Source organism: Panthera tigris, chromosome C2 (assembly GCF_018350195.1).
Source record: "Panthera tigris isolate Pti1 chromosome C2, P.tigris_Pti1_mat1.1, whole genome shotgun sequence".
In the NCBI taxonomy this organism is placed as follows: domain Eukaryota; kingdom Metazoa; phylum Chordata; class Mammalia; order Carnivora; family Felidae; genus Panthera; species Panthera tigris.
In genome coordinates, this window is record NC_056668.1 from 46,170,150 (window position 1) to 46,192,420 (window position 22,271).

General features: G+C 42.6%; 1 long non-coding RNA gene across 2 annotated transcripts; it reads right to left on the bottom strand.

Annotated features, from left to right (window-relative positions):
• Positions 1-8,275: 8,275 nt before the first annotated feature.
• On the bottom strand, positions 8,276-19,828 carry LOC107180944. Of its 2 annotated transcripts, none has more exons than XR_006207698.1 (3): positions 19,629-19,828; positions 8,573-8,756; positions 8,276-8,308 (listed from the first exon to the last, which is right to left on the bottom strand). It is a non-coding gene; the product is annotated as an uncharacterized LOC107180944 (long non-coding RNA). The 2 variants fall into 2 exon arrangements; XR_006207699.1 differs by having other exon boundaries at positions 8,285-8,312.
• Between the last annotated feature and the right edge of the window lie 2,443 nt (positions 19,829-22,271).

Here is a 22,271-nt window from a genome sequence, read left to right on the forward strand (position 1 = left end):
ACCCCTTTGTTGTAGTGACTGCATTTCCTTAGTATAAATCTTATAATTGCCCATCTATGTCATGAACTTTTAAACATTTTTTTTTAAGTTTATTTATTTTGAGAGAGACAGAGAGCATATGAGCAGGGGAGGGGCAGAGAGAGAGAGGGGGAGAGAGAGAATCCCAAGCAGGCTCTGCGCTGTCAGCGTAGGTCCCTAAGCAGGGCTCGAACTCACGTACCATGAGATCATGACCTGAGAGAGTCGGATATTCAACCAACTGAGCCACCCAGGTGTCCCAACATCGTGAACTTTTTAAAGAGATGGACCAAATCCATATGGCTCGGTTCCCCCAAGGATTAGATTACCACAGTCCTTGGCAATCATATATACAGAATAAATGTTGGTGAAATAATATTATTAAAATAAAATACTATTGGATGTGAACAAAACTGAAAAGGAAACTTAAGTATGAAACATTTAAGTTAGTGCTCTGCTAAAGGTTATTTTTCAGGGGAGAAAGAAAGCATTCTTCTAAACTTATGATTAGTAAATATTATGTATTTCATACATGGCACATCTTGGTCACTCAATAAATATTTTTCTAATAAATAAAACATCAAATAAGACGTTCAAAATTGAGTTGATGTTACTGGTTAAATTTCTTCTAATGGGTCATGTTGCTTTTTACATCAGCATTCTATCCCTGTGCTTCTGCTTTCAATGCATAAAAGAAATAATCAATTGCCCTAATACACTATCACATGCCCCCAAAAGTATGACTATGTTTGTACAGAGCTCCATTCTTTTGAGATAGGCAGATGGAGTTCACACTGGCTGACACAGTACCACATTCAATGAAAGCTTTGTAGTGGGCAGAGGTGGGTGGGGTGTGAGAGTCAGTCCTCTTTGAGAAAAACGAGCCAATATATTGGACTTAACTTGGGCTTTTTGGTCCTGGCTAAGCCTTCAATAGGTTTAACCAGAATTATCAATAGACAAGAATTTTAGAATCATGAAAACTTCAAGCTAGAAGGAAGCTCACAATATCATTTTGTCTAATCCCCTGACTCCTGGACATAATGTTGCATCATTCTTGCTTTATTTATTTACATATTTATTTACTGATGAAGCACTTAGAGTTCAAATTACTTTCCCAAAGTCACTTGCAAAAAATGAGCTTTACTAGCAGTCCCTGGGTGGCTCAGTAGGTTAAGGATCTGACTCTTGATCTCGGCTCACGTTGTGGTTTTAGGGTCATGAGTTCAGGCCCTGAGTTGGGCCCTGCATTGGACTCTGTGCTGGTCATGAAGCCTATTTAAGAAAAAAACCAAAAAATGAAAGTGAGCTTTACTAAAGAATATGAAAATTTCCCAACTAGCCACTCTATTTGAAGTTAAGACTGATACATTATTTACACTTTTAATACTTACCATATTAGAAAACTGAGAAAAAGTTTAAATATTTGCATTTATTTATTTACTCATTTAAAACAACAAAAATAAGCCCGCTGCATGTTATCATAATGTAAAACTACGAAAAATAATTATCCTTTCCAAAACAAACAAACAAAAGGTCATCATACAAGCAACATTGTTTTATATATTTGCAAATCTCTTTAATATTTAGCTTAACAGGCAGCTAGATTCTCATCTTTCTATGCATTCAATCTGTTGCTGTATATTGTTTTGGTTGAAATAAATGAAGAAACTCCAGCCTCATACAGATGAGTAATTGAAAATGAAAGAGGCATTTTAATATGCTTTTCAGATAATTGAGGATATTATTCTCTACTACTACACCAAAACTTGATATTGTCAAACTCTGAGAGGAGAGTTCACTTTTCTAAGCGTCAGGGCTGTTGTGAGAATTACATCAGATGATGTTTTAAAGAGCTTAGGACAGGGGCGCCTGGGTGGCTCAGTCGGTTAAGTGGCCGACTTCGGCTCAGGTCATGATCTCGTGGGTCTGTGAGTTCGAGCCCCACGTCAGGCTCTGTGCTGACAGCTCAGAGCCTGGAGCCTGTTTCAGATTGTGTGTCTCCCTCTCTCTGATCCTCCCCTGTTCATGCTCTGTCTCTCCCTGTCTCAAAAATAAATAAAATGTTAAAAAAAAAAAAAAAAAAAGAGCTTAGGACATATGTCTGCTACATATGTATGTGTGTCTGGTTGTGTATATATATATCATATGGCTTATAAGGTAGAGCTTAATTAAATCATTCCTACAAAGGAATTTCTATCATCTCATAAATATTTGGAGCTAACTGGAACTTATAAAGGGAGGTGGTTTCTTGTGCATCTACAAATAACACACACACACACACACACACAAACATATATACATATATACATGTATGTATATAGGTATATATGTTTACACACACACATACATATAAGGGGTTACTGAAATACAAGATGGGGACAAAAAGACCCCAAAATATGCATTACAACACATATGGATTCAATTGATCATTTTAGGTTCCATATTGTACCTATTCTTTATTTTTCTTTCCTGGTCCAGAATTCTTGTTCAGACTTGCTTGTTCTTTTACGAGTTATTTTATATACATATAAAAGAACCAAGCTGCAAAATACAGGGAATGCTCTCTTTTCAGAACCAGCCCTTAAGCACTGGTTAAATGCCAAAACTTAAATGTTCTTAGCATTAATATGGAAGTGCATGTTATATATATACATATGTATATATATATGCACTTATATATATTTATAAATAAATATATGTATAAAATTTATATATATATATAACGACACACACAGACATCCCAGTTATAAAAGGTGGTCTCTTTGCTTTGAACTGAGATACGTTGGTTAAAACACTTTGGTTGTTAAACTTTACCTGCTTTCACAATACAAAGATTATCTGGGCCTCCAGTGGGTAGGATGATCAGATAACTGGTCACAGGCCAAAACTGGATGGCTAGGGAATGACTGTTTATTGTAGCTACTGGCTCAGAGAACAGTGCCTGGCGTGTAACTATAAGAGCAAAGGCATCTTGTTCCAGGAGCCAGCTAGTACGGAGCACGGCAGGAATTTGGAGTCAGGCCTGGCTGACCCCAAAGCCATGACCCTTTTACTCTTACTCCTCACTGTCTCTGGAAAGCGGGAGGCAGTGTGTGAGTGCTGCCTTCTTACATGTCATCCTGCCCCCATTTTTTATCTCACAAATTATAGAATCTGAAACCTATTCATTCCCCTTCACACTACAATAATGAGCACTGAATTTGCTGCTTGACCACAACTACAGAAGAGAGGTAGGGCTAAAAAAAAATCCTCCTCCAAAAGGAATTGCCATCATCTCCTATACATTTGGAACTAACTGGAGCTTAGAAAGGCAGGTGTCTTCTCGTACATCTACAAACAACCTTGGCCCTGGTAAACAATTTTCTGAAAGTGATTCTTCTGGTGTCCATTCCACAGTGAGTGGTTTTGTTTGGTCGAGTGTTGGTTTCTGGGTAGTTAGTTTAGGATGGGATGAACGGTTTTATAGTTAAGGGGGTTGGGGGTGGACACCACTGCCTTCCTCTCTCCTCAGGCCCATCAGACCAGTGGGAAGGGGTGAGCTCGCTGGTTGCTGGCAGCACTTTTCAGTCTGTATGGACTGTAGAAGGGGCTTTGGGTCAATCCATGATTCCCCAGTCCTGACCTCCCCTCTGCCAAAGTCTGCCCAACTAACTCATTAACTTTCCCAGGGGTTTTCCTTTTTTTTTTTTTTTTTTTCCATTTGATTTACCCAAGGGCTAGGCTTGCTCTTAGGGTGGGAAAGACTTTAAACAATTTGCATTTGAAAAGAGGAAGTGGAAAGAAGAAAAGAAAAACCAGGAGAGGCAAAGCCAGCTGTTTCCTAGGAAGCTTTGACAGCTGCACAGCTGTTCACTGTCCTTTTGCCCTGGTGGAAACTGGTTTCCACCCTAGCCCTCTGTGCTGCTTTTGTGTCTCCCTGGCCTATCCAGATAGCTGTAACCTTGTCCCGTCATTTCTCTTAGAAGGTTAAGATTCTGAGCTGCATTATGTGAGCTCTGGGACAAGTGGGTCAGTTCTTCACTGTTACCTCCGCGGCTATCGTTTTCCTACAATAACAATAACCATCTATGGCACTGTACAAATATTACCTCCTCATTCCATCCTCACAGTTACTCAGTGAGGAAGAGTGTATTATTACCTTCATGTTACAGATGAAGAAAGTGGCACTTAGCCATGTGTCCAAGTCATCTGACTCCAAGGCCTGTTCTCTAGACCGAGGATTCCAAAATGTCTTCCTGTCAGTTGCATGCTTGTTAAGAACAGATGTCCAGGCAGCCAACTCAGAGATCTTGACTGAGCAAATGTGGAGTGGGGCCCCAATCTATTTTTAAGACATGTCTGTGGTGAAGGCTGGATTTAAATCTTCCCGGTGCTGCTCTACATCTTTATAGATGCTGCTTGGCACAGCCCAGGCGCATTTCTTAGCTCTGATTAATCACTCCTTCCTCTGGGTTCTCAGAGCACCCTGTTCTCACTGCTAGTACAACAGGAAACAAACACACTGTGTTAAAATTAGCTGGTGCTGTATCCGTCTCGCTGATGAGTTGGGAAGTTACTTGATTTCCAGGATCCTGTTTCTCTTTCACTTCCTCTTCCTGGATTGCTCTATCCATTGATCTTTACACAGCTTGGTTCTCCTTACTATTTGGGCCTCCACTTAAAAGTTCCCTCCTCAGAGAAACCTTTTCTGAGGACCTGCTGAATTAATTAAGAAGCCCATCACTCATTCACTGTCATGTCACCCGATTTCATGATGTAGCAAAAAGTACAGGGCTTCCCACAGTAGGTGCTCAATTAGAACCCAATTACCCAAAGGCAGATTAAGCGCATTCTTAGGGCACCAGAAAAACAGAGGTACCAAACATTTTTTAAACAGGTTGGCATATAGTTTTTCATTTTTTTTAACTTTTATTTATTTTTGAGAGACAGAGTGAGAGTAGGGGGGAGGGGCAGAGACAGAGGGAGACACAAAATCCGAAGCAGGCTCCAGGCTCTGCGTTGTCAGCACAGAGCCCAACATGGGGCTTGAACTCATGAACTGTGAGATCGTGACTTGGGCTAAAGTCAGACACTTAACTGACTGAGCCACCCGGGTGTCCCCCCCCCTTTAAAAAAATTTTTTTTTTAACCATGGAAGGCATGTGAAAATAAAATTAGGATCTTGATGGCCTCCCTTCCACTTACATTATGACCAAGTATTATTTTTATATAGAGTTATATATTGATAATGGGCTTCAAAACATTTGGGGGCTTTGAGTCTCTAAAGCTTTTAATCTGGAATCTATGTTAATATGCCTATTAACATCTTTGCTTTCTAAACACATTTTGAAAGCCAATTGGGCAGGTATTATTACCTAGTTCCATCTTGAAGTGGTAAAAAAAAATAAAAAGCACAATAAAGAGGAGACGGAGTCAGATTTCACAGGCTAAGGGCTGAGCAAGACTTCTCCCCCCACCCCCATTGCACACACCAATCACAGGTCCAGCTTGGTCATCTGTGCTTCTGACCTACTGGCTATAGACTGGATGTTCCAATGACCCCCTCTATGGGTTCCATTAATTAGCTAGAGCAGCTCATGGAACTGAGAGAAACATTTTACTTAGTAGATTACGAGCTTGTTCCAAAGGATATAATTCAGGAACAGACAGACAGAAGAGATATGATGAGGGAGCATGAAGCAAACTGGGAGCAAAGTGCAGGCAGGCTAACAGCAACCCCCCCACCCTGCTCAAGCTGGGACATGTATAATATTCCTTGGACACTCCAGGTTACCAAGAATAGGAAAGGACAAAAAAACAAATGGTTAAACTGATAAGAGTCTCCACTAGTTTACCAGAAAAAGGCAATCCCATCATGGCCAAAAATCCAGGAACTCCCTACAGTCTTAATGTTAATGCTTTACTAGAGGGAACAACCTTAGCTTGACATTAGCTAGGCCTCCAGTAAGTCTTTAGCTTGTGAAAGTCTCCTTGGAAACTCCCTCTCACCCAACTCCATAAAACGGTCACTCCCACACTTACAGTGCAGCTCTTCCTGCCCATGGTTCCTGTCCCCATGCTTTAATAAAATCACCTTTTTGCACCAAAGATGTCTCCAAGAATTCATCCTTGACCGTGGGCTCCAGAACCCACAAACTCCCCATCACCCCAAAACTTCATCAAATGCATAGAGCAGAGTATGGGAGAAGAGTGTGGAGCTTCCAAGTCCAAATATACTCCCCTTCCAAATCTCCTTCACCAACCTGGAAGGTCTCTCACAACCCCATCCTTTGGGGATTTATGGAGGCTTCCTCACATAGGCACGATTGATTAAGTCATTGGCCATTGGTGACTGAACTCAATTTCCAGACCCTCCCCACTCCTCAGAGGTCTGAAAATTCCAACCCTCTAATCACGTGGTTGGCTCCCCTGGCAACCAGCCCCCTCCTCAGGTTCAGTCCTAAAGCTACCTCATTAATATAACAAAAGACACCTTTGTCACTCTTAACACTAAGGACATTCCAAGGGTTTTAGGACCTCAGTTCCAGAAATGGGACTTAGACACAATGTATACAAGTATTCCCACTTTTTGAAAGTTTGAGTTAGGGCACTTCATTTTTGCGAAAGAGCTATGTACCTGAGTAGCTGTTTTTGCCAACAGAACACAATCTGAAGAGGACTTTCATAAAAGTGAAAATAGCGTATAGTGTTTGTTTTGCATGGAGCCATTACAGAGGCAGCATATGCTGAACAGTGAGAGGGGCACCTCCAGTTCCTTCCCCAGGAACCACATTCAGCATCTCAGCATGAAGCCACCACAGCTCTGAACAGTGTCTGTGAACATCTGTGCTTTCTCGAAATTTATTTTGTGCACCTGCTAACATGATATGTCCTAAGGTATCTGAAAAGCCTAAGAGAGGTTATTTTTGGGGTCTGGGGACAGTCAAAAAATTTTTCCATATAAATTTCGGCTTATAAAAGCTTTCATAGGAGAGTTCTACCTTCAGATAGTGGGGGAAACCTGCATTTCTTATAAATTACAATACTACACCAGTCAGCGAGGGCCCAAATGCCAAGGCATCCACAATATAGAAAATAAGAAAATATGAGTTATGTACTTTAGTCCTATAAACTCTATAAAGGTGACTGAAACAGAGCTGCAGACTTCTGGAAACTGCTGCCTTCTAACTGGAAGAGGGTCTGTTAGAAGTGGAAACACTTGGTCTTTTCATTGACTCAGACATTATAATTAAAGTTTGACTCGACTGACATTCTTCCCTAGACTTGGGGACGACACATCACCTTTTCCCGCTCTGTCCAGTTTTTAAAGAAAGGTTTCTTACAAATGTGTTGTCCTTTATTGATATTCTCAATAAACTTTGGCAAGGATGTGGCTTGGAATGAAACTACTTCTTTTTCAGATATAAAGACAGACATAGGTCCTGTAAAATCTACAGAGAGAAGCAGTGTGAGGAGAGAAAAGCATGTCACTGTGATCTCTGAGGAGCTGTCCCTCTCCAGAACCTAAAGTGGGCCAGAAAACTGTTTCAACTCATCCTGATTCAAAAGGAGGATGAGATGCAGGGGGCAGAAGAGAAAAGGAAGTGAGGAGCCTAAGAAGACCGTAAGGGTATTAAGGGGATGTGTTCCAAAAAGGACACTTAGCAGAAATCAGACACGGCTCTCTCTTCCACACAAGGGAAGAACATTTATTAAATAATTTTGTGCTGCAGCCTCTATTAATTGCTTGCTAACATATTTTCCCACCTATCTCTTGATTCAGTTTTTGTAAAAGCAGATGAATCGATTTATCAATATACAGTGAATTTAGTTCAGTGCTTATAAATTTTGGTATCGCAGAATTATAGCTATTTTAGGATTCAGAAAATTAATCTTTTGCCTATGCAGGAATTCCGGAAAGGAGTTAGTTAATGCAGGCAAACTATTCGATTACTAGACACCCTCTAGTGTTAACTGTAATTGGCTGGGTAGGTACGTAGCATGTTAATGAAATGGGTTGATCCAAAAGATAAAGTTGAGGATATGCAGAGAATAAAAATGAACCCCAAAATGTGTCTAACGGAATCGCCTACCTGAAAAGCAGGTCAGAATATCTTCATTCAAAATCCATTCTCGGGGTGCCTGGGTAGCTCAGTCGGTTAAGCGGCCGACTTCGGCTCAGGTCATGATCTCGTGGTCCGTGAGTTCGAGCCCCGCGTCGGGCTCTGTGCTGACAGCTCGGAGCCTGGAGCCTGCTTCGGATTCTGTGTCTACCTCTCTCTGACCCTCCCCTGTTCATGCTCTGTCTCTGTCTCAAAAATAAATAAACGTTAAAAAAAAAATTAAAAAAAAAACAACAACAAAAAAACCCAAAATCCATTCTCAAAGCCAGTATTGTGATAACACCAAAAGAGAGGCTGTAGTTACTTTCTGCTGGGAGCCTGGGTGGTCAAGGTTCTGTGCTGCTAGTTGCATAGGCAGGGTGCTTTCTGAGCAGTAAGAAGGAAAAATGTGACTGGCTTTAACACTGAGGATATTTTAATATATTACATGGATATAATAAATGACATACTATACGATGACTCCAGGGTCAGATAATTTAGTAGCTCATCCAGCTCATCAGGGATCCAGGCCCTTTCTGTCTTCTTGCTCCGCCTGCCTCAGATGTTAGCCTTGACCTCAGGTGTGTTCTCTACCACTTCGAGATGGATGCCCCATCTCCAGGCATCACCTCTTCACACAAAGATGTCTCACACCTGGAACAGGGAAAGAGAGCACTTACTTCCCTCCTGTATCTTTTGAAGAGATGAAGACTTTTCCAAAGGCCTTTCTCTCCTATCTCATTGGCAAGAACTGGGTCCCACATGCTCATTGCCGATCTAAATAATGACAAAGGCCATGGTTACCATGCTTGGCTCAGACCAATCCTGCTTTACACCCTTGTGGCTGGGCAGAAGCCCAGCCTCCCTTAAAGTTTATGGCCCGCTGGTTCCTGAAAATACTTGGGTTTCAATTGACAAGGGGAAAGAAGAAAATGGATGTACAACAGACCACTCCATAAAGAAGCAGTATATTTGGACACAGAGAAGGGATTGGAGCATTCTCAAAAAGAAAAAGAAAAAAAAAAAGGAACTCCTTATTATTCACAAGTTCTTTCAAATATTGACATCAATGTTTTTGCCATTTCCACTTGGGCTTGGATATTTTTTCTGGATAGAAGTAAAATAAGTCTAATCTCTTTTGCTGTGCCAACTGCCCAAGCATGGTATTGAAATACAGTTCTCATGTAACTCCTAAGCCTTTTCCTCCCCCAGCTAAATTCCTCCAGTCTCCTCAGCCATTTCTCATGGTTTCTAAATCCTTCACTATGTCTTCTCACTGCACATCCCTCATTTCTCCCCCAAAAGAGACTGAACTTTTAAGATCTAGCTTTGGAAAGCCCTTATATACTCCGTGATCTCTATTTTCTGTTCCCTCACTCTCCACCTCAAAGCTAACATTTATGGAACCCTATATGCCAGCCAGTGTGCCAAAGGGGTTACCTAGAATCTCACCAAATCATCGTCGGAACCCTATGGGACAGTTCTAATTCTATCTTAATTTCATAAGTGACAAAATTGAGGCACAGAGAAATGAAGTAATTTGCTTACATCACACAGTGTATAAATGGTGAGGCCAGGATTCAAAATCAGACAATCAGACTTTGGAGTCTTGACTCATAAGCATCACACTCTACAGACTTATCTGCTCTTATCTGTATCCCCAGAACGCTCCTTGTCCAGTGCCTGACACATAGTAAACACAAATACTTGGTGAGTGAATGAGTGATTTGTGGTTCTTCTCTTGTATATAACACCATCTATTAATTTCTTCCTGAAAATACAATTCCCCACATTGAAAACAGTACAAGTGTTTTTGACCAGAAAAACTAAATGGTATATGTGGGAAGTCAAATAATGCCTGCCAAAAGATGTATACATCCTAATCCCATAAATCTGTGAAAGTACTACTTTAAATGGCAAAAGAAATTTTACAGACATGATTAAGTTAAGGGTCTTCACATGGGGAGATTATCCAGGTGGGTCCAATGTCACAAGGTCCCTAGAAGAGGGAGGCAGAAGGGTCAGAGTCAGAACAGGAGATGGGTTGAGAGAAGCAGGGATCACAGTCAAAGAAATGTGAGGATCCTACACTGCAAGCCTTGAAAATGGTGGAAGAGCTGTAAGCCAAGGAGCGTGAGTGGCCTCTAGAAGCTGGAAAAGGCAGGGAAACAAATTCTGTCCGCCCCTCCTCTGGAAGGAACCCAGCCTTGCTCATGTTAATTTCAGACTTGTGATCTCCAGCTGTAAATATTTATCCCTCCTCCATCTCAAGAAGGTAACTAAGTTTTGGGGTTTGGCTCAGTGACTTTTCTGTTACAGGGTAAGAAACAAGTTAACAGATCTCTAGAACATCTCTGCTGGTGCTGCTTTTGTTTTCAAAAGACTGACAGGCAGAGATGTGGAATCCAATGTTGTCTTTTGTTCCAGTGGGGTGAAGGGTGAGCAGGCAGGCTGCTCTATGGAAAAGAAGCCTAAAACAAGTTTGGGAGATTTGCTCAAGACTGAGAAGTAAAAAAGCGAGCTGTGGGTCCTTAGGATATTATTCCAAGAGAGCCGCTCCAGGTGATGGGGGTGATAGGGTGACTCAGGGAATGCAGGTCTGGAGTAAGTGAAATAAACACTATGCAAGAGGGAAACACAAAGGAAATCAAGATGAATTACTAAAATATAACTCCAGGAAAGCAAACATTTTTGCCTGTTTCCCCACTGGCAAACTACTCCTAGCACCTGCAACAGTTCCTGGCAGATAGCAAGCAGTGTGCATTTAATGACTGAATGTGGAGTGTGCTAATGACATGAAGGATGGAAGTTCAGGTGAGATGGAGAGAAAGAAGGACAGATCAAAGATAATTCTAAGGGTTTAAAAGTGGAAAGGTGGGAGAAAAGCATTATCAGTAATAAAAATGAGTAAGTGAAAAGAAAAAGCTGGTCAGGGTAGAAGACTTAAAATTTGGCTTTGGATTTGTTGACTCTGCTTTTTGTGCAATACTTTGCATACAGCAGGTGCTGATAAATACATGTGGAACTGAATGCTCAGTGAGCAGCAGGACGTACAAAGACTGAGAATTAAGAAAGTAGAGCTCGCAAGAGAAGACTCCCAAGTCCCTCTATGGAAATGGTGAGTGAATCCTTGAGAGATCTCAGATACAGAATAAGCGTGGGGGGGGCGGCGCTGAACAGCAAGGGATATGCACATTTTCTGAAATCATGTACAAATGAACTTATTACTCACCTCAGTTAAAGAAAACTTAGGGACAACCTCCAGGTATTTAGTATTGGAGTTTTATTGTTTTCGAGCGTACAGATTAACATTTTGTATGACAGATTCTCAGTGGCAGGACTCTTAACTCTAAAGGGCCCAGGAAAATTCAACTGTATTCAGCTTTTTAATCTATAGCCAGTAAAAAAGTTTTATCAATTATACAAAATTTTGTGGATCCAGAGTCTAGGACTTAGTTGACTTGGTTAAAATGCATTTATTTATCACTGATAAGCACAGAGACATACAGTTAAGTCCTGCCTATTCCCATCTCTCTCTTTAAGCAAAAACAAAATTGTTTCTCTTTAGTCCCTTAGGCAGAGATTCAGAACCCCTCAATTTTATGCGATAATACTAAATGATGATAGAGATTAAAGTTATTTGTATTTGTTAATTATTTGTTATTTGTTTTTTGTATTTACCACTTTTGAAGCACTGAAGAGAGCTGCTCAGATGGTCAGGATATCACCATGTGGTTAATATACTTGTAATAGTTAACAGTCATGTGCAGGATTTGGAAAAACTGCCAATATGGCACCTGAGTGCAAAAAAGTAAATTTGGAAGCTTACCAGAAGATTCAGTAAAAACAAAAATTGTAAACATTGTAAAATGAAAACTGATTCCTAGTCTAAACCATTAGGGAACAGTGGTCAGTTTCAATCCTTCATTTTACTTCTACTTCAGATGTTCATGGCGGTTCCTATCTCTACAGCTCTTTATTATTGGTATCAGTTCTCTTGTGTTCATAATGTCCTATAGTGTAATAAACTGTTCTGATGTGGAATAGAAATGAAGAATTGAAGTGTTGCATTTGCATGCTCCTGGGGAGCTGCCGCACATGTTTCCCTTGTGATGACCCTGATGCCTTTATGGTTAGTGCTTCTGCTAACGTAATTACATTAAAATGGGATCTATCCCAAAGTGAGCTCAGGTGTGAAAGTGAGCAGACTCAGCCAGGAGGAATGATGACTGGGGTCCTGAAGAAATATTTCCATAATCTACAGTCTGCACATCCCTGGAGAAGACATTCTGGTTTGGGGGAACAGGAACTGGAACAATGGGAACTGGAAATGTTGGCCATACCATTGCAGCCACCATCTTGATACCCGCATACAAAAAGCCAACTAAGGTTTCCCAGGATTCCCATTCAATTGACCAGGTTCTAAGTGTTTTTGTGAAATGTCATGCTTGCATAACCGTCATTAATTCTCTCACATCCTTCATCTCTTGACTAGAAAGACACTATGTCATGGGTATGAAAAGAGAGCCTTGGAGTTTAACCTGGGTGCAAATTCTAGGTGTGACATGTACAAGTTCCGGTCCTTGGGCCAATTAGGTAATTTCATTGAGTCTTCAATTCATCATCTGGAAAATGGGGATAATGATATTCAGCTCACAGGGCTGCTGTGTGTGGTAAACAATATAACCTATAAAATCACCTAGCATCTGGCAGGAGTACAATTAATATGAGCTCACATTTGAGTGTATCGAGTGGCCTCCACCTTGCCTTCTTTTCCGCCATTTCACACTTGGTGCCTCTCTATCTCCAGGTGTAATGACAGGAAGTTGGGAGAGGTTCCTATGTGGTTCCATAGGCAGTGGTTCCTAGTGGACTCTCCAGAAGCAACTTTGTATCCCAGCAGTATCTCTCTGCTTGACAAGTCACTGTCTTATAATATCCTTTGGTGATGTGGCCATCCCCTGTAAGTCTGGGAGTAGATGAGTTTCTTTAATGCTGAGGTTAAGAATAACAGAAACCAAAATAACTGTCACTGTCAAGATTTTGATGAAAATGGCACACAATCACCCCTGTATATCAAAGCTTTTGTCATTACTTCTCAGAAAAACCACTGCGCCCCGCCCCAGGCTCCCCAAGAAGTAAAGCTCAATTTGTTATGTCTCTAAGAGACTGCATGCAAAAATTCCTAAATTGTAAAATGTTTTGAAAATTCTCGCTTTTTTCAGTTAAAAATAGTGAAAATCAAACATTCTGAACTGTATAATTTAGAAAGAAAAGTCCTCCATGAATGTACCCTCTAGATGCAGCTGACATTCACAGCTTGTGTGTATTCCTCTAGATACTGTGTGTACTAACATCAGCTGTATTATAACTATCATTATTTCTATTTAAAAAAATATTAAACAACATCAGAATCCTACTGGGCAATCTGTTTTGTAATATGATGTTTAAATTTAATGGTATCTTGGACATTATTCCAAGTCATTAGATAGAAGACTAGTTCATTCTTTTAGTGACAACATAAAATTCTATGGTATACGTGTACCCTACAATTCCAGTCCCTTACTAAAGGCTATTTGAGTCATTCCAGGGTCTCCATTTATAAGCAACATCTAATAGTCAATTCTTTTTTTTTTTTAATTTTTTTAACGTTTTATTTATTTTTGAGACAGAGAGAGACAGAGCATGAACAGGGGAGGGGCAGAGAGAGAGAGGGAGACAGAGAATCGGAAGCAGGCTCCAGGCTCTGAGCCATCAGCCCAGAGCCCGACCCGGGGCTCAAACTCACGGACCGCGAGATCGTGACCTGAGCTGAAGTCGGACACTTAACCGACTGAGCCACCCAGGCGCCCCTAATAGGCAATTCTTATACACAACTTTATATAACTGTGCAAGGATATCTGTAACAGAAGTTTCTCTTGGTGGGATTTCTGTATTAGAGTATATAAATGTTTAAAATTACAAGTGTTTATGCTAAAATATCCTCCAAAAAGGGGTCACCGATTTGTACTCCCACCAATAGCACAGGAAAGTGCCTGTAACTCCACCCTGTTTTAATACTCATAATTTTTACCAATAAGTGCAAATTATACCTAAGTTTAAATTCAAACAGTGAAGTCAAGACTCCCCAAAATTTACTAGAATGTAAGCTGCATAGGAACAGGAATTCGTACGTTTCCTTTACTGCTCTACACCTGCTTAGCTTAGTGCCTGGCACATAGGAGACACATTTTGTTTAATGAATATATGTTTTATTTTTCCCTTCAGAGTGCTGCTTGTCCTTGTAGTTGCCTATTTTTCTATTAAATTCTTGGGTTTTTTTCCCCCATGAGTTCTTGGTAAAATAAGAAAATTAACCATTCTCTATGTGTTGCAAATATTTTTACTCAGATTGTGTTTTTATTTCTCAATATATCTTGCCACTCAGAAGGTCTACATTTTAATGAAATCACACGTATGAACCTTTTTTTTTTCATGCTTCCGATATGCCTAGTTTTTTTTTTTCCCCACTGCAAAATAAAAACACGATTCCATAGGTTTTCATCTTGTCCCTTCAATGTGGCTGTGAGGGTTTTATTTTATTTTGTTTTCACCTGATGCTTCTATTTAGTCTCTAGTGATTAGGTAAAAATGTATTGCATAGAATATAGAGTGTACACAGGCAGGGAGTCACCAAGGTAGAGAGTTCCAATTTGTGCCTAAACACTGATGCATTTTTATTTCAGGATTTTAATCTCTCTTTCCACACGCGTGATAACTTTGTTAGCATCTTTAAAAAAAATTACAAATGTTATTTATGTACATTGTAAAAAGTTCAAATTATCAGAAATATTTAGAATCAAAAGCAAAAACCTTCCTTTACTTTCTCTCTCTGCCTCTATAATTCCATTCTCTAGATGAAATCTCTGTCAACACTCCCTATGGATTCACAAATACACACATATGAGTGGTTCTTTCTCTGCTTGATATTAATAAATAACTGCATCTATGATATGCTACACATATATTCAGTATGTTTTTGTAATGCCCCGATTTCGAATCCGAGAGACCACCAAGGAACCAATACCGATGCAAAGGCATGAGGGTTTATTTGCAAGCTGGAGCTTGGGCCCAAGTATACCCGACACAGCGGAGCAGGGATTTGGACCCCTAGGTTAAGAGGCATAGCAGTTTTATAGGGGCCAGTGGCCAATGAGATTGTAACACACACAGAAAGTTGCATAGTCATGTCAGTCCACACGCAGGTGGCCAATTGAATTACAATTTACCCTATAGTAACTGTTTGAACTAGCCTATCACTCTGGTCAGAATTGGCGCGCAACTTTGGTGGGCAAAAGGCGGGGTTTACATTCTTTGGCAGTTAGGGGTTCCGCATTCCTATATGAGCCGGTTTCCAGTAAGGGTGTGCTCAGCAGCTTGACTAGGGTGGGGGAGTGTCTTAAGCAATAAGTAGGTCATGTGGGGGTTACACATGAGATGGTGGGTGTAGCACAAAATGGAGTTAGTCTTGCTCTGCTTGTCCAGAGGTAGGGGATTTTTGTTAAATTCCTTGGGTCCCACAGTTTTCGGAATGTAGAACTTCTAAAGCCAACGTACTGTAGCCGTTATCCCGTTAGCAAACTGAATCCGTATATACATTTATAATAGCTTTGCAATGGCTGCCTTCATTATTAGGAGATACCACAGTCTAATTAGTCACTCTATTTATTCTTGGGCACTGTTTTCCTGTTTTTAAACATTATAAACAATGCTGCCGTGACCATCCCTAGTCATATTTTTTGTATTTGTATGTGATCATTTCTACAGATGGAGTCCTAAAAACATGGAATTGCTGCTTTGAAGGTGACATACATTCATAGCAAATTGAAGTTTGGGAAATGTAGAGAAGACTATGTGCCATTCACAGCGCACTGTGATGACTCCAGCTGGCACTCTGTTTCAGGAGTGCTATCGAAACTAGTTGTTGTTGTTGTTCATTTGTTTGTTTCAAGTGTGAATTTCGGAACATGAAAATAGAAAATACAAAACTATTTGTAGTTTCATGTATGCTTTGCCCAGCGATTCCCCTTTTCAGGATCCATCCAGTAAAAACATTCTCATGAAGCGAAATAGCAGTAGGTTCCGCTCTGTAAACCAGCTGAGAGACAAAGGGGTTAGCTAAAGATGTTAATTAGTGGGCTGAGTGCCCCCAAGGGAAGTTACCTATAATACTTTGACAGAATTATCAGTCATGCGACTGGAGTAGAAGTTAGGAGAGCATCTCCACAGATAGGTGGGGAGGATGGGACATCTCCCTCCTGTCTTGGGAGCAGGGCCCAGCAGCTAGGACAGTGGCCCAGGCTTCTAACACTTCTAACATATAATTAAGAGCTCTGAGCAAGTTGCTTGGAGATGCAGTAGTTTTGCCGACTGAGCCCACCCACCTGCGGGAGGCGCCTTACCAGGGTTTGTTCTGGGTGCTACTCAGTAACCAGAATGGCTGCCTCTTCTGGACCAGGATAAGTAGGAGTCAACTAAGAGATCAGTGTCTTTCCCCACCCTTTCCTCTTTCCTGCTCCTCTTTCCGACTTTGCTTGGCTTGAGGCCAAACTGTCTTCTAAGGAAGACAGTTATGGAACTTTAATTAGGGTTTTGAAATTCAAAACCATAACAACCTTGTAAATTTGATAGCAATCACCAAATTGCCTTCTAAAGAGGAAGTTCTACTTCATCCTTCTTTGAATAGTTTCCTTGACACCTTGATGAAACTCATTAAGCTCATTAACCTTACTTGTTGCCAATCTGATTTCTCCTTATTGTCTACATTTTCATAAACATTGTTATAAAAAGACACTAAAATCTTTGCACCTGTTTGTGGACTATTTGTATTTCTTCTATGAATTGCTTGCTTATGACCTGTGTCCTATGTTTAAATGGGTTGTCTTTTCCTCATAGATCCATAGCAATTCTTGATATATTCTGAATATTAACCCATTTCATAATACTGTAACTGCCATTATGCCATTAACTGTAACTTAATTATGGCTTTCACCAGATATTTTATATGTTCGTGTGTTTAGAACATGATGAAACCTAGTTCCACTCTCCCACCTCCCCTCATTCTCCAGTTTGTGGAAGGAGAGTAAATGCAGTTCCTGAGACTGGGCTACTCAGAACTCTGAAACCTTGCAGGGACTAGCAGAGTAAGGAGACATTGCTGTTTATGAAGTTGCAAATAAGCCTCTGATAGACCCGCATTCCTTTTCCAAGCACTCACTATACGGGGGAAATCAACACAATGGTTATTTACATAAACAAACATAGGGCTGAGATCCTGCTCTGAAATGGGGATGTTGCAGAAGTTAAGGCACTGCTTAGGAGAACTAAACTGCCTTTTGCTGAAGTAACAGTTTTCCCACGCTGTAGGCAGTCGGCTCTAAGTTAGGATTTAGACTGCCTACTCCCTGTGGCTTACTCATTTTGAGATGCACATGTTCTTTAAATAACTGCTTACAGTAGATAAAACCCCAAGACAGCCAGGAGAGGCTGGCAGGATCTTCATTTAGAGTGGGAGGAGGCACAATTGTATGTAAAAAAAAAAGTTTAGTTTGGTCAAAATCGGTCTTGAGCCAGATTACTGTTTAGATCTGGACAACCTAAGTCTTGAGAAATGTTAGAAAAAAGAATTTTTCTTTTTATTATTAATGTATAAGGCGATATTGTTAAAAAAATGGCCTCTTGTCACTTGAGGCGACTGTTCTAAGGTGACTGTTCTGCTGAGGGCACAGCATTTTGAGTAGTTCTCCCCTATATGAAGTAGACAGTCCTACACCAATCATGCTCAAAAAGCCTGTTCTTGGGACAGGACATGAGGAACATGAGGATTTGGAAGGCAGGACTTATACTGGGATTGAGGAAGATGTCCTAGTGTCTTTAACCTTACTCTCTACATGGTACTGAATGGCACCCCAGGGTAGTGTGGGGAACCTGGCTTGAACTTGTCCCTAGGGTCACAGAGGCCATATCCTATGAAACAGTGTGATTTTAATTCAGAGACTGCGTCATCCATAAAAACCTAGCAAATGGCCAGCCTTGTATGTGCGCTGCCTAAAAATTCTGATTTTGGTGGCCATTCATTTGAATCACAGCTCCAATGTAGGCACTATGACATTGGGCACATTGCTTAACCTCCCAACTCTGTTTCTAAGATGAGATTATTCTGGCTTACAGGATGGATGGGAGGAACATAGATGATACATAGGCAGTAACTGACTCATAGTGGGCAGTGACTGGTAGTTAATATTCTTGTTTCCTGACCTGATGGTTTTTGCGCCAAGCAACGTGCCAAGAATTCTTTAGATCATCATCTATTTGAATCCTAACAAGCCCTGAAGATAGGTTGTATTATACCACTTTTACAGGAGACAAAAAGGAAGCACACTGACGTGAAGCCACTTGCTTAAGGTAACAAGGCAGGACAGTGGAAGAGGTGGAATTTGAACTAGGTTAGGGTGACCTCTGCCTTCTTGGCCACTACTACAAAGCAGCACAAAGGCCAGCTAGGAATAGCAGATGGCCTCTCCCCTGAACACATGACTTTGCAGATCCCCAAATCCTAAAAAGGGCAGAGTGGATGAAGCGTAACACTGGTGTAATTCTGAAGATCATGAACAAGAGAAGGGTAGTATGGAATTCAGGAGAAACTAGAAGAGCAAAGCAACCTCAAGGAAAACTGACCCACACGGGCAAATTCCCTAAACATCATTCACTACTCTGATGTCTCAGGAGCGACCTTTAAAATTACACAATTTGTGTGGCCCTCTTCCAAGGCAATCCACAGACAGGGAAAGAGCTAGGAATGTTCTGAACACACTCCCGTTTTTTGGATTGGTAAATCTGGGAAAATAACAAGTGCTGCCTCCTAGGGCTGTTGTTAAACTTAACACAAATACCAGAAGGTCCATCACAGAGGAAAGGCTTTGTTTCAGTGCGGTGACACATTGCCGCTGTGAATTATACCCAAGTCTGTGGCTCTTTGGGGTCATTTGACGGCATGTGATTACGACGCTTAGTATGCAAAGGCTGGAGCTATTAACTGAATGTTGCTAGACAATGAATTATTTCACAAACACTGAAATATAAAATGTATTCAGAGCCATCCAAGTATGAGGACATTATTAACAATGCTTTTCTCGAGAGAGCTACTTTAACAAGAAAAGAAAATGCACATCCCACCTTCGTTCTTCCCCCTAAAGTAACATCTCCAAAAGACAAAAAGCACCAACACATTTGTCCTTGAAAGGCAGAGCCCGGGAATTCTGGAGATCTGAACACCCCTCCCTTTCTGCTAGGGACCAAGCCGCCTGCCTCGCCTAGTGTCACAGAAGTCCCCGGTGCGCCAAGCAGATGTGTTTACTCCAGCCGCCCGCCAGCCCGGCGGGGAAGGGGAGTACCCTGGCCGCCCCTCACTTTCGTCCCGGCAGCTCTCCAAACAACACCAGGGCGGGATGGGAGTGTCTTCTTGGCTGTGGAACCTGATCCTCCTACCTTGTCCTGAAGCCACCCGCTGCTTTACCCGGGCCCTCCAGTCGTGGTGATTTTCCGTCCCTGACGCCCGGCAAGGGCGCGCGGCTGGTGTCCGCCCAGCCCGAAAGGTAGGGGCTCGGCTGCTTTCCTGCCTCCCTGCTCCGGGGGGCGCGGAGCCCCCACAGCCTCGCTCTGCAGTGCACCTTCCTCCGTGGACTCGGGGGCGGCCGTGGTCACCGCGCGTCTGGCGCCAGCAGACGAGCAGGAGGAGCGACCCCGCGGCTCCGGAGGCGCTCGGCGCAGTCGCCTGGGATCCGGACCCCAGCGCGGAGGGCAGCGCGCGGCCGGGCGCCTCGGACTCCGCTCGGCGCCGCGCCTTCCCCAGCTCCCCCGCCTGGTCCGCGGACGAGGAATCGTGCCGGCGCTGCCCCTGACCCGGGCCACCTTCCTCCGGTTTCCGCCGGCCGCGGGCTTCGGCGGCCCGATGCTGCAGGCGCCGCGGGAGAGGCAGCGGCCGGCTGGACCGAGCGGCGGCGGGCGGCCGGAGAGCCGCAGGCCTCCCGCCGCAGAGTCCCGCACGCCTCTGCAGTCTTCGCGCCTGGGCCTCGGCGGGTAACTCTCCCGCCGGCTTCCCTGCGGGTTTGCATTGCCGGGGCGAGGGAGGTTGGGTGGGGGGCGCGGGGAGACCGAGCTCCTGACCCTGATCCGGGCGGCCTGGGGTCTGTGCGGCCCCAGGGGCTGAGCGTCGGGGGGCGGGGGGCACGCTGAACCGACAGCCCCTGCATGCGCCCTGCGGACCCCAGAGCGTTGCGTGCTCTTGACCCCCGGGTTTAGGGGGTGGGGGCACCGGCCCGGTAGTGGAGCCGTGGGGCGCTCGGACCCCCAGGGCGGGAGGAGGTGTGCTGCGAGGGTAGAGGACCTGCTTTGGGACCCTCTTTCCTGTGATCTCAGGAGAGCTTAGGCACTCGAGTGTGACCAGGGTGGGGGCTCTTTGCTTGTTGTTTTTTGTTTTTGTTTTTGTTTTTGTAAAAGGGAAGGGCCTGTAACGAACAGGAGGGACTAGAGGTCTGGAAGGTTCTGGTCTTTCAGAAAAATTTCCAAGAAGACCCTCCTTCCCGCCACGGTAGAACTAGACCTAACAAAACAAGCACCGAGGCAGTCTGGGGAAAAGAGCGGCGGTGAGAAAATTGCAGTGTTTGGCCGCCGTTAGTTTTAAAGATTAAAAAAAGAAGAGATTTGTCATTTTGAAGCCGCTTGCTCTAGAGTTTCCTGGAGATCTCAGCCTCTGTCTTGTGTGCTGTTATTTTGGCTTAAAAGAACATCTAGAAACGATTTTCAGAAGCTGAAACCCCAGACACCTTATAGGATCTTAAGCAGAAGGGGTGGGGAGGGGGAGTGCTTGCTGTTAGAAAGGTACTATTTAAAAACTGCATGTGAGAGTGGGGATAGGAATGACATCGTGGATGCCATCAGAAGCCACATTAACCGCAGGTTCTAACTCAAAAAAGTCACATGCGTCTGAGTACTATGATGGTGGAGAGTTAAGGACACTGCAGGCCAGTCAGAAGCTTCTTTTCCCCTTTGGCTCTTCTCCCCGTTTTCACGTGGATGTTCAGGTTTCTGATGGCTGTCTGTTTTATCTATGCTAGCATGGATATTGGACTTTCCGGTCTTCAAACTTACTCTCCTAGCCACAGAAGATGACCCTTTTAGTTTACCGCGAGATATTAAGTGTTTGGGAAGATCCGGTTGGCTGCCAGGTTAGTTTCCTTTTGAAAGCACACCGATTTGACATTTGGAAACTGGTTTGTGTTGCTTCCTTTTCTTCTCACCCAGGACAGCTTTTCACATTCAAATCTGCAGAAGAGACAGATTGTTTTGTAGTCCCATGTCTGAATAAGGCCAGTTGCCTCAGAGACACTTCAGATAATGGCAACTTTGGTTTATGAGAACTTTTTCAGAAACTGATTACGTTAACCCTGATCTGGCTTCATAAGCATCCTTAATTGTTCATGTGGAGGGGGAGAGGAGATGTTCATTTCTTGCTCAGTGGGGCTTCCCTGGAGCAATATTTTTACCATAATCCCTGAATGTCACAGTCCCAGAGTGCATGCCTCCGGATAATGGGGCAATAAAATGAGACCATGTTGCAGTGCATTTGTTTTGATTTGCCCCAAATCAATAAAAATCTTTGAGGCCCAGAAAGGGATGGACAGTATTGGCACAATACCATTGAAAGACTTACTGTTAAAAACAAACAAACAAACTCCAAAACGTAAGTCTGTCTTTTGTGAAAACTTTAATTCTCAAGTTATCCAGAGGGAAGTGACAGCTGTTTTCTTCTGTTGGAGATATTTCTGTGTTCCACATCGTGTGGAATATTCTAGGAGAGAGGTAAAGTAGTGGCGCATTTCCCATATTTCTCTGATACATCTCCTTTGCTACCCATGCAGATTACCAGTTGGCTTCCATGGGTTTTACGATTCCATCCAGGGTTGGGGGCCAGATATCTGTTTGATATGCATTCTAGGTAATGCTTATCAAGGAGGTGAGAAAAGCACAAAACTCATGTGGCATCCACTAGGATCCCCCGTGTGTTCACATGTGTTTTTTTATTAGATCTTCCCACCAACTCTATGAGACAGGAATATTTAGCCCCGTTTT